The sequence below is a fragment of the Triticum urartu genome, chromosome 2 (assembly GCF_003073215.2).
Source record: "Triticum urartu cultivar G1812 chromosome 2, Tu2.1, whole genome shotgun sequence".
In the NCBI taxonomy this organism is placed as follows: domain Eukaryota; kingdom Viridiplantae; phylum Streptophyta; class Magnoliopsida; order Poales; family Poaceae; genus Triticum; species Triticum urartu.
The window spans coordinates 207,612,514-207,622,256 of NC_053023.1; positions in this window are offsets into that span (position 1 = coordinate 207,612,514).

Here is a 9,743-nt window from a genome sequence, read left to right on the forward strand (position 1 = left end):
TTATAAGCCCTTTATGTGGTGTCGCTCAGATGCCCGACTGTGGCATGCTTGTTATTTAAATTACTTATAAGCCCTTTATGTGGTGTCGCTCAGACGCCCAACTGTGGCATGCTTGTTATTTAAATTACTTATAAGCCCTTTATGTGGTGTCGCATAGACGCCCGACTGTGGTATGCTTGTTATTTATTTTATTTGTAAGCCCTCTATGTGGTGTCGCTCAGACGCCCGACTGAGGCATGCTTTATATTATTATCTTTTCGAGGCATCGCTTCAGACACCCGATCGGTGCATTCTATTTCTACTCTCTGATTGCATATTCGTGTTTGACATGAATAACCTACTTGCGTGCATCATGGATTTTTATTTCGTGACTGACGTTGTGATAATGGAATATTCCAGGGCATGATTATCATTTGTTATATTATACCTGAGTTCATAATGTTTGCGAGTACATTCAAAGTACTCACTGGCTTGTCCCTGGCTATTGTCTTGGCCAGATTTCATGCATGGAGAGGAGCGTTGCGATGACAGCCCCGGAACCTACGCAATGGTGATAGCAGCCTCGCGAAGATAGGAGTTATCCAGGTCAGCTGTTCCTGTGGGAAATGGAGTCCCATAGACGCTGATGAACCACAAACCGCTTCCGCCATCAGCCACTAGAAACCTTGTGTTGTACTCATAGGCCAGAATGGTCTTGTACTACATATTTTGTATTTTGCTTGGAATTTTTGTATCAAGTTGGTGCCTCATCAGCTAACAGTAATCCTGGGACTGGTGGGCACAAGGACCATTTTCTGGGAAATATATCCTGAAAATCCGGTCGCGACACGAGCTCCGGCGGCACAGGCCACCTCCGGCGGTGCGCCGGCTACCGGGATGGTCAGGGAGACGAGGCGCATCCATCCCGCCTAGACACGGACGCCGAGGAGGACCGGAGCGACGAGGGCGCGGACTCCGGCGGAGATGGCTTCGGGTGAGATTCGGATTTGGGGCTGCGGGGCACTCCGTCGAGGGGCAAGTAGGTGGGGAGGATCAGGGGGCCGAGGGGAGTTCTCTGGTGAAGGAATGAGGGAGGGAGGGGGCGGCTTCAAGCTAATTTAGGAGGGAGGCTGCGGCGGCCATGGCGACAATGATGGCCACCGAGAGCTCCTCGAGCTCGTTTGACTGGCTGGGGAGGGGTAGTGGAGGGTGTGAGGTCGAGTGGTGAGCTCGGGAGAGGTCAGGGCTGGCTTATATAGCCACATGGCAAGGGGCACGGGCTCGGGTGCCGCCGCTCGCGCTCGGCCAAGGCTCCGGTGATGGCAGCGATCACGGGAGGGTGCTAGATCACGATGAGGGAGAAGAGGACGTGCTACAGAGGTGCACAGGGACGAGCAGAGCTCGGGGATAAGAGGGGAAACGGCCACGACGCCATATATGCCCGGTCGGCTACAGGTTTCCCGTGGGCGCGCGGCGACGAGAGCTGACGGAGGGGCGAAGGGCTCCAGGAGAACGTCGACAACGCGGGCTAGCTGCTGGACATGCCCGTGTTCGCTGAGACGCCGAGCAGAGAAGGCGCTCGAGCAAGAAGCCATTCTGGGCGCGACCATTGCATGCCAAAGCCGTGGTCACCGCGTGCACTGGTGCACACAGTGCCATGAGCTAAGCCAAACGATGTCTGGGGTGGGGTTCTTCCTGGGGAGGTTTCATCTGATGTGGTAGATTGGTTAAAAGTGACATGGTTAAATGGCAGTTAACACCTGAAGTTTACTGCAGTAAACTTGATCGTGTACTGCTGCTCAACAGGGATGTGATTGGGTCAAATGGAGTTGTCTGGGAGGTTGATGTAAAGAAGGACTTACATCCTAGTAACTATGGAGGGGTTAGGATGAAGATTAAATAGATTTGCTTTGCAACTGCCAAAGATGGTCCAGAATCAAGATTAGGATGATGCACTCACATGGAGTGTCAAATTGAGCTCAAATTGGGCAAGGGAGGTTCATTTGGTCCGATGAAGATTCTCAAAAGGTTTCATACCAATTGGATAAACGAAAATCGTACTTCCTTCACAAACATTTCCACTGACCAAAAACTTGCAAAAATTCTAGAGGAATAATGGCTTGATGAACCATGCCCAAAATGGGTGGCGGTAAGTTATATGGATAACAGAAGGCCTAGAAAAATTGGCAGCCATAATGGAGCAAGATAAAATATACTTGCTTCAGAAGCTGAAATTTTGGACAGAATCAAAGAGTTGAAGGTGAGCTCATATGGAGGCATGATATGAGATCTACTTTGGTGGAGAGTGAAGATTTGGTTATATGAAGGGCCATGCAAAATTGCAACTCATTTGGATATGCTTAGCTTGTACTTCCTTCACAACCAGTTCCCTCAGACAGGAGCTTTGGAAAATCATAATTAAATAATTACTAGGCAAATGAGGTTGCACTTTGACATGTGGAAATGATATGCACAGGAAAAGGTTTCCAAGGAGTTTGAGCTCAATTGGGAAAAGGAAAATAGCACTTGTTTCACATTCTGTCATTCAAGACAGAGTAGGAAATGAATTAATTGAGCATGATGGGGAACATGGAAAATGAAATATTTTGCCATATTTGAGGAAGATATGACCCAAACAATTTATGATAATTATTTTGGAATTTTAGGAGTGATAGAAATATAGGTTGCTTCACAACCTAGGGAAAATTGGGTTATTCCTCTAATAGAAAAGCAATATTCCCAATAAAAAGAATATTGGGATTTGGGCTAGGATGAAAATGACAGGGTCTAGGGAAGGATTTCGGTATGACAAGCCACTCTGGAAGCAAAGAAGAGGGCATCTTCTTCAGTTTCCAGACCACAAAGCCACGGAAAAAAGAAAACTCAAGCAAAAACCTCAGAAAAACAAAAGAAAAAGAAAGGGCCAAAAATCAGGCTGTCACAAACCTTACCCCCTTAAAGAAATCTCGTCCTCGAGATTTGGTTGCTCATGGAACAAGTATGAAAATACTGACTTAAGGAAACAGTTTCCAACTCGTGTATCCTTTTTCTTATTTTTGTTCCCACTAAATTTTTATCTGACTGGCCCTGGGGTGGTTTGCTTTAATATATCCATATTCTGACAGATCTTGCCTTGCTTGTTCATGCTTATACAGGCTCCAATTTCTTTTTAGATCTGCTAACTTAGCTGACTGTGATTGATTCTAACGACTGAAATATATGTCGGTCTCACAAATCCAAGAGTGATTTCCGCTGGGTGTGTCATCCGACACTGACAATCTTTCATGAAGTGGTGATCAGATTTTTCTACTGGACACCCAAGCTCTAACTCCTAGCATTGGGTTTCTCCACTAAATGCAGGTCCTTTGGGTTCCAAACAGTGAGTTGGGTCATATTGCTTCTTCGTATCACCATAGGTACTGTCGGCGCAATTTTTCGGCAATCATAGCTTATCCTCATTTTTCTGACAGGGTACCCCATTAAATGGCAGGTTCAACACTCCTCAGGTTCTGACCGCAGGAAAATGATCATCCGAACCTTTGCAAGAAATCGGCAAATAAATTAGTAGCCACCAGAACGGTCTTTACAACTCAGATCTGGGACATTACTGAAATAACTCAACCACGGCCCAGGACGGCCGAAAAGGAGCTTAGAACATGAGACCGGGTTGATAAGAAGAAGGTGGCAGCTCCCTAAAATAGCCAAAAAGCAGCTATAGGGCTATTGTCATAAAAAGAAACCCAACAGTTGTACGAGACGGCTGAACAGCAGCTCAGAACTCGCGACAGTCGTTGAAGAGAGAAATAAAAATCGGCATCCACACCGGATAGCTAAAAACAACTTAGATCACAAGTGTGGTTCCGTCATTGGTGAAAAAGGGGACAAGGGCTCATCAGGATCATTTTCCAGGTTCCCAGGTACTTGTATTGAGCTCATTGATGTCGTCAATCCTCATAATCCTTTGTCACACTGCGGTGTATACTGGCTTTCTTCTCTTAACCATCCTCACGTGGTTGTCAGATCCTCATCTGAGTGACTTGTAAGATCTTGGTGGTATGCTCACCGCATATATATGAGAATCTGATTCCCGAGACAGACGTGTATTCTGACTGATTCTTGCTTCTGACCAAAATGTTGCGGATCTGATTCTTGGGATTCACTGCCATATGCTATCAAATCACAGCGTACCACCTTGTACTAATGTCTTACTAAGGAAGATTGGCTGACTTGTGTTTGAAACTTTCATCGGATAGCTTGCTGAAGAAGACTGGGTATCGTGCTTTCAGAAGCTTACCCCCTTAAAGACTTTGTTGGGGAAAGACTCGGTACCTTATGCCAGAAGCTTTTGCGGTTTCTTACTAAAGAAGGCAGAGTACCTTGTACGGGAAATCATCCATGTATCGTACTGAGGAAGATAGATGAATCTTGTCTTGGAAGCTTCTCGGGTATCTTGCGAGGGAAGATTGGGTTGCTTACACCAGAAGCTTCTTATTGTGATATGCGGACCGATTTCCACATATATAACCATCTTAATATCTTTGTTATTGATTTCTTGTATGAAACGGGGTTTTGTAGGACTATCCTCCTTTCTGAGGACATGCCATATTTTTGCTTGCTTCCAGTTACATCAGGTTCCAAAATCATCCTCAACGAAAATTTAAACTTGTATCTAAGACATACCTTTGATAATATTCTATCAACCTTGCACACAATTTATCTTCTTGCTGATTTGATCATTTCTTCTATGAGGAGTACACGCTGAGGGAGACTTGACACTCAGTAACATGATCATATATCCCCCAATCTGAATGCAGTTGGCTGAGAATTCCATACTTTTGTGAGGAGTGCACGTTAATGCAAACTTTATATTGACATTCCATCCATGATTTCTTTTGTATTCAGACGAGCTATTTCCAATTGCACTGCAGTCTGCTGACAATTCCATTCTGTTTAGCCGAGTTTCCAAATATATGCATTTCTTGCTGACTCTTCGGGTCCGGTGTCGGCTAACGAGCAACTTTAATAGGGGGAAACTTTGTAACCCCGAAGGCCCAAAGAAAAAAACAAAAGAAATGACTAAAACAAAAGCACACAAGCATACTACTAATATAATTAGTCAAGCAATCATCACATATTACGGCTACTCACACCATAATATGCATGCACACCTAAGCACACAAATCGCATGAAAACTCTGATATTACGGTCTAATATGCTGTGGCGGTGTGCACAAAAATTATATCCATGTGTGGAAGGAGTTGGCGTAACCGAAGCTACACCAAGCACTGGCTGAACAGCGGCTGGATCTGGATGGATACACAGGTGAGAACAGACTTGACAATCAAGTAGCGAGACACAAAAGTCACGACCACCTCATCATCAAGCGTATGAAGGGAATCGTACCTGTCCAAAGAATGAAATGACAAGGCAAGATAACAGTGGAAGGCGGGGTTTAATGGCATTGCCCTTTTTTTTGATAACCAAGATCAATAAGTGTTGCTAGAGGGACGAGATGGATGGCATGATTCAGGATAGAAACAAGTCTATCACCGAAATAATATGGGTGGGTGGCGGAAAAATATACGCGACACCTGAGCATAACTCCTGCAAATGGTGTCTGGAACTCTGGGTACCAGGGCATAACTCCGTGCGAACACCAAAGAGCAGACATGCTAAGAAGGAGGGTGCAGGCGGTGGACCGAAAACGATGCCACCTACACTCACAAGATCAACCATTAGTGACAAAATAATAATATATGTGCATGCCATGCGTCAAACAAATGCAACAACCAAGTGCAACAAACCAACTGGGGTCTTATACTACTGCTTTCTAACGTTCGCGCGGGCTAAGGCATCCTACAACCAGACCTGCTCTGATACCAAGCATGTGGCACCCCGGCTCAGAGAAAACTGGAACGCCCCGTATTCCAGCCCAGAGATCAAGGAGAAGTCTTCCAGAATACGGAACTGCTTAGCATAGAACAAACCATCTTTCTATTATTACACGAATATGATTACAAGGTCTCCGATATTACAATGAATAACATCGGCACGGCGACACTATGCCATCCTCAATTGCTCTATGCAAGCAGTAGAACAACTCGAAGTAGCGGAATAATTCTAGCAGCGGAACAATGACGACGGTGGTGAACTCCACTCCGCAGGGACTCTGGCTGGAACGCTGATCCTAGCTCGCGAACACAGGAACAACACCAAACAAGCAAGCAATCTAGGTGTGATCTGCAAGCTGGCATGACACGCCAGTTCAGTACATTGAATGTACTTGCAAGCTCACAATTAACCAGAAGCATTCAAGACAAACAACAACATGACAATTAAAGGTTAAGCAGGATTTATCATGAGATCATCAGGATAACATGGCATGAACAACATGAACATAATACTGCGAGAACAATCTGAGCATGGCAATGAACATATAGATCTGACGCTACTAGCATGCAACATGATGACACTACATGCACCATTTATTCTGTTCGGGTTGCCTCGTAACCCTCACATGCATCACTTACCAACCTCGGACATCACACGATTATCTCAGGATCAAATCAAGCTTGGTATAAACAATACCGTAGTAATCATTAAATGACCACAAGGAGCTTGATCTTTGAAGGAAATATGCCCTGGAGGCAATAATAAAGTTATTATTTATTTCCTTATATCATGATAAATCTTTATTATTCATGCTAGAATTGTATTAACCGGAAACATAATACATGTGTGAATACATAGACAAACAGAGTGTCACTAGTATGCCTCTACTTGACTAGCTCGTTAATCGAAGATGGTTATGTTTCCTAACCATAAACAAAAGAGTTGTTATTTGATTAACGGGATCACATCATTAGGAGAATGATGTGATTGACATGACCCATTCCATTAGCTTAGCACCCGATCGTTTAGTATGTTGCTTTTGCTTTCTTCATGACTTATACATGTTCCTATGACTATGAGATTATGCAACTCCCGTTTGTCGGAGGAACACTTTGTGTGCTACCAAACGTCACAACGTAACTGGGTGATTATAAAGGAGCTCTACAGGTGTCTCCAAAGGTACATGTTGGGTTGGCGTATTTCGAGATTAGGATTTGTCACTCCGATTGTCGGAGAGGTATCTCTGGGCCCTCTCGGTAATGCACATCACATAAGCCTTGCAAGCATTGCAACTAATGAGTTAGTTGTGAGATGATGTATTACGGAACGAGTAAAGAGACTTGCCGGTAACGAGATTGAACTAGGTATTGAGATACCGACGATCGAATCTCGGGCAAGTAACATACTGATGACAAAGGGAACAACGTATGTTGTTATGCGGTCTGACCGATAAAGATCTTTATAGAATATGTAGGAGCCAATATGGGCATCCAGGTCCCGCTATTGGTTATTGACCGGAGACGTGTCTCGGTCATGTCTACATTGTTCTCGAACCGTAGGGTCCGCACGCTTAACGTTACGATGACAGTTTCATTATGAGTTTATGCATTTTGATGTACCGAAGTATGTTCGAAGTCCCGGATGTGATCATGGACATGACGAGGAGTCTCGAAATGGTCGAGACATAAAGATCGATATATTGGAAGCCTATATTTGGATATCGAAATCGTTCCGGGTGAAATCGGGATTTTACCGGAGTACCGGGAGGTTACCGGAACCCCCCGGGGGTTATTGGGCCTACATGGGCCTTAAGGGAGAAGAGGAAAGGAGGCAAGAGGTGGCCGCGCGCCCCTCCCCTTCCTAGTCCGAATAGGACAAGGGAAGGGGGGCGGCGCCCCCCCTTTCCTTTCCCTCTTCCTCCTCTTTCCCCCTTCTCCTTCTCCAACTAGGAAAGAAGGGAGTCCTACTCCCGGTGGGAGTAGGACTCCCCCTTGGCGCGCCCCTCCTTGGCCGGCCGCCCCTCCCCTTGGCTCCTTTATATACGGGGGCAAGGGGGCACCCTAGGACGCACAAGTTGATCTTCGTGATCGTTCCTTAGCCGTGTGCGGTGCCCCCCTCCACGATATTACACCTTGGTCATATTGTAGCGGTGCTTAGGCGAAGCCCTGCGACGGTTAAACATCAAGATCGTCACCACGCCGTCGTGCTGACGGAACTCATCCCCGAAGCTTTGCTAGATCGGAGCCCGGGGATCGTCATCGAGCTGAACGTGTGCCAAGAACTCGGAGGTGCCGGAGTAACAGTGCTTGGATCGGTCGGATCGGGAAGACGTACGACTACTTCCTCTACGTTGTGTCAACGCTTCCGTTTCGGTCTACGAGGGTATGTAGACAACACTCTCCCCTCTCGTTGCTATGCATCACCATGATCTTGCGTGTGCGTAGGAATTTTTTTGAAATTACTACGTTCCCCAACAATCTTTACCCATGATTCTCGCACAACATCACGAATATCCAACAACTCGGTATCCTTGATACCACGGTGATCATTCCGGCGATCACCACCATGACCAACACTTGGTCTCAAACCGTGATCCTTCCGGCGATCACAACCATGACCAACACTTGGTCTCAAACCGTGATCCTTTCGGCGATCACAACCAACTTATCTCCTCATCGAACCAGGGTTGTTATTATGCGCATTATTATTAATACTATTGACTCATGGTGTGACCGACACGAACTGGGCCCTTATCCGCGGGCACGACTATTGATAGATTTAATATGCACTCTGTAGAGGTTAGCACACTGTACCCACACCACGGAACCCTGGCCTCGCACTCCCATTTGGGTGGACCAAAGCGTTCCGACAAAACCGTCCTACTGCCATGCCACTCCCCGACCACTCCGACCAACTCCCCTTTGGGCTATGTCCTGGGTGGCCCCGTGCCTACCAAAGGCACCAACAGCCAACGTCGTGGCAAAACGGTCCCAACAGGGACATGAGCTCAAAACCAAACACGGGCACACAAGGCTTATGCCGTCCTACCTGGCCAAGGTAGCGCCCGCGCATAATCTTGCCTCGCGGGAGGCACCGGTGAGAGGCATGACAATAGACCCAGTTAGGGCCTTCCCATAAGGCAAACGTGGTTGCACTGGTCAAATCGATATCGTGGCACCATGACTCAGCCAACAGTTGTTCAAGTTCAATTTTATCCGGTTAAACTTGAATGCAATATGCTGAGCCATGATAAAATTAAATGATGCAACTACAATGCATGATCATGATATCGCATAATCACGGGATGCTAACTATCCACCACATCAACTAAAAATAATCTCCAACTGAACATGGCATGTTGACGAGCATAAATATTACTGGTGCAACACTACTCATGGTATAACTTGACCACTAGCATCAACCATAAATACCATGCAAGAACTCATCAATAACATTACCGAGTAACACTTAACCAACTAACAGCAAAGGAACACTGCATATTAACAGTACTCGGTAACCGACGTTAGTCATGCACCGAAGAACACGACCAACCCAACATGTACTACTATCAAGCATGGCAATATGAAAGTAATACTAGCAATTAGCAGGGCATGATAACCAAGTGCATAATAACATAGCAAGCAAGTAAGCACTAACCCAGAAGCATTACCGAAACAACGATAGCCATATTTTAAACAAGCAATCATTTAATAAATATTCAAGTTGAAAATCATGGATACTGCATGACTATCATGCAAGTGGGGATTGTGGCTTGCCTGGGGGTGAAGAAGGCACCAGGAAGAAGTGCGATGAAGCCGCGGAAAGATTTGTCGGAAACAGTTCTCTCCCAGAGGGGCTGTTTATGTGCAAGG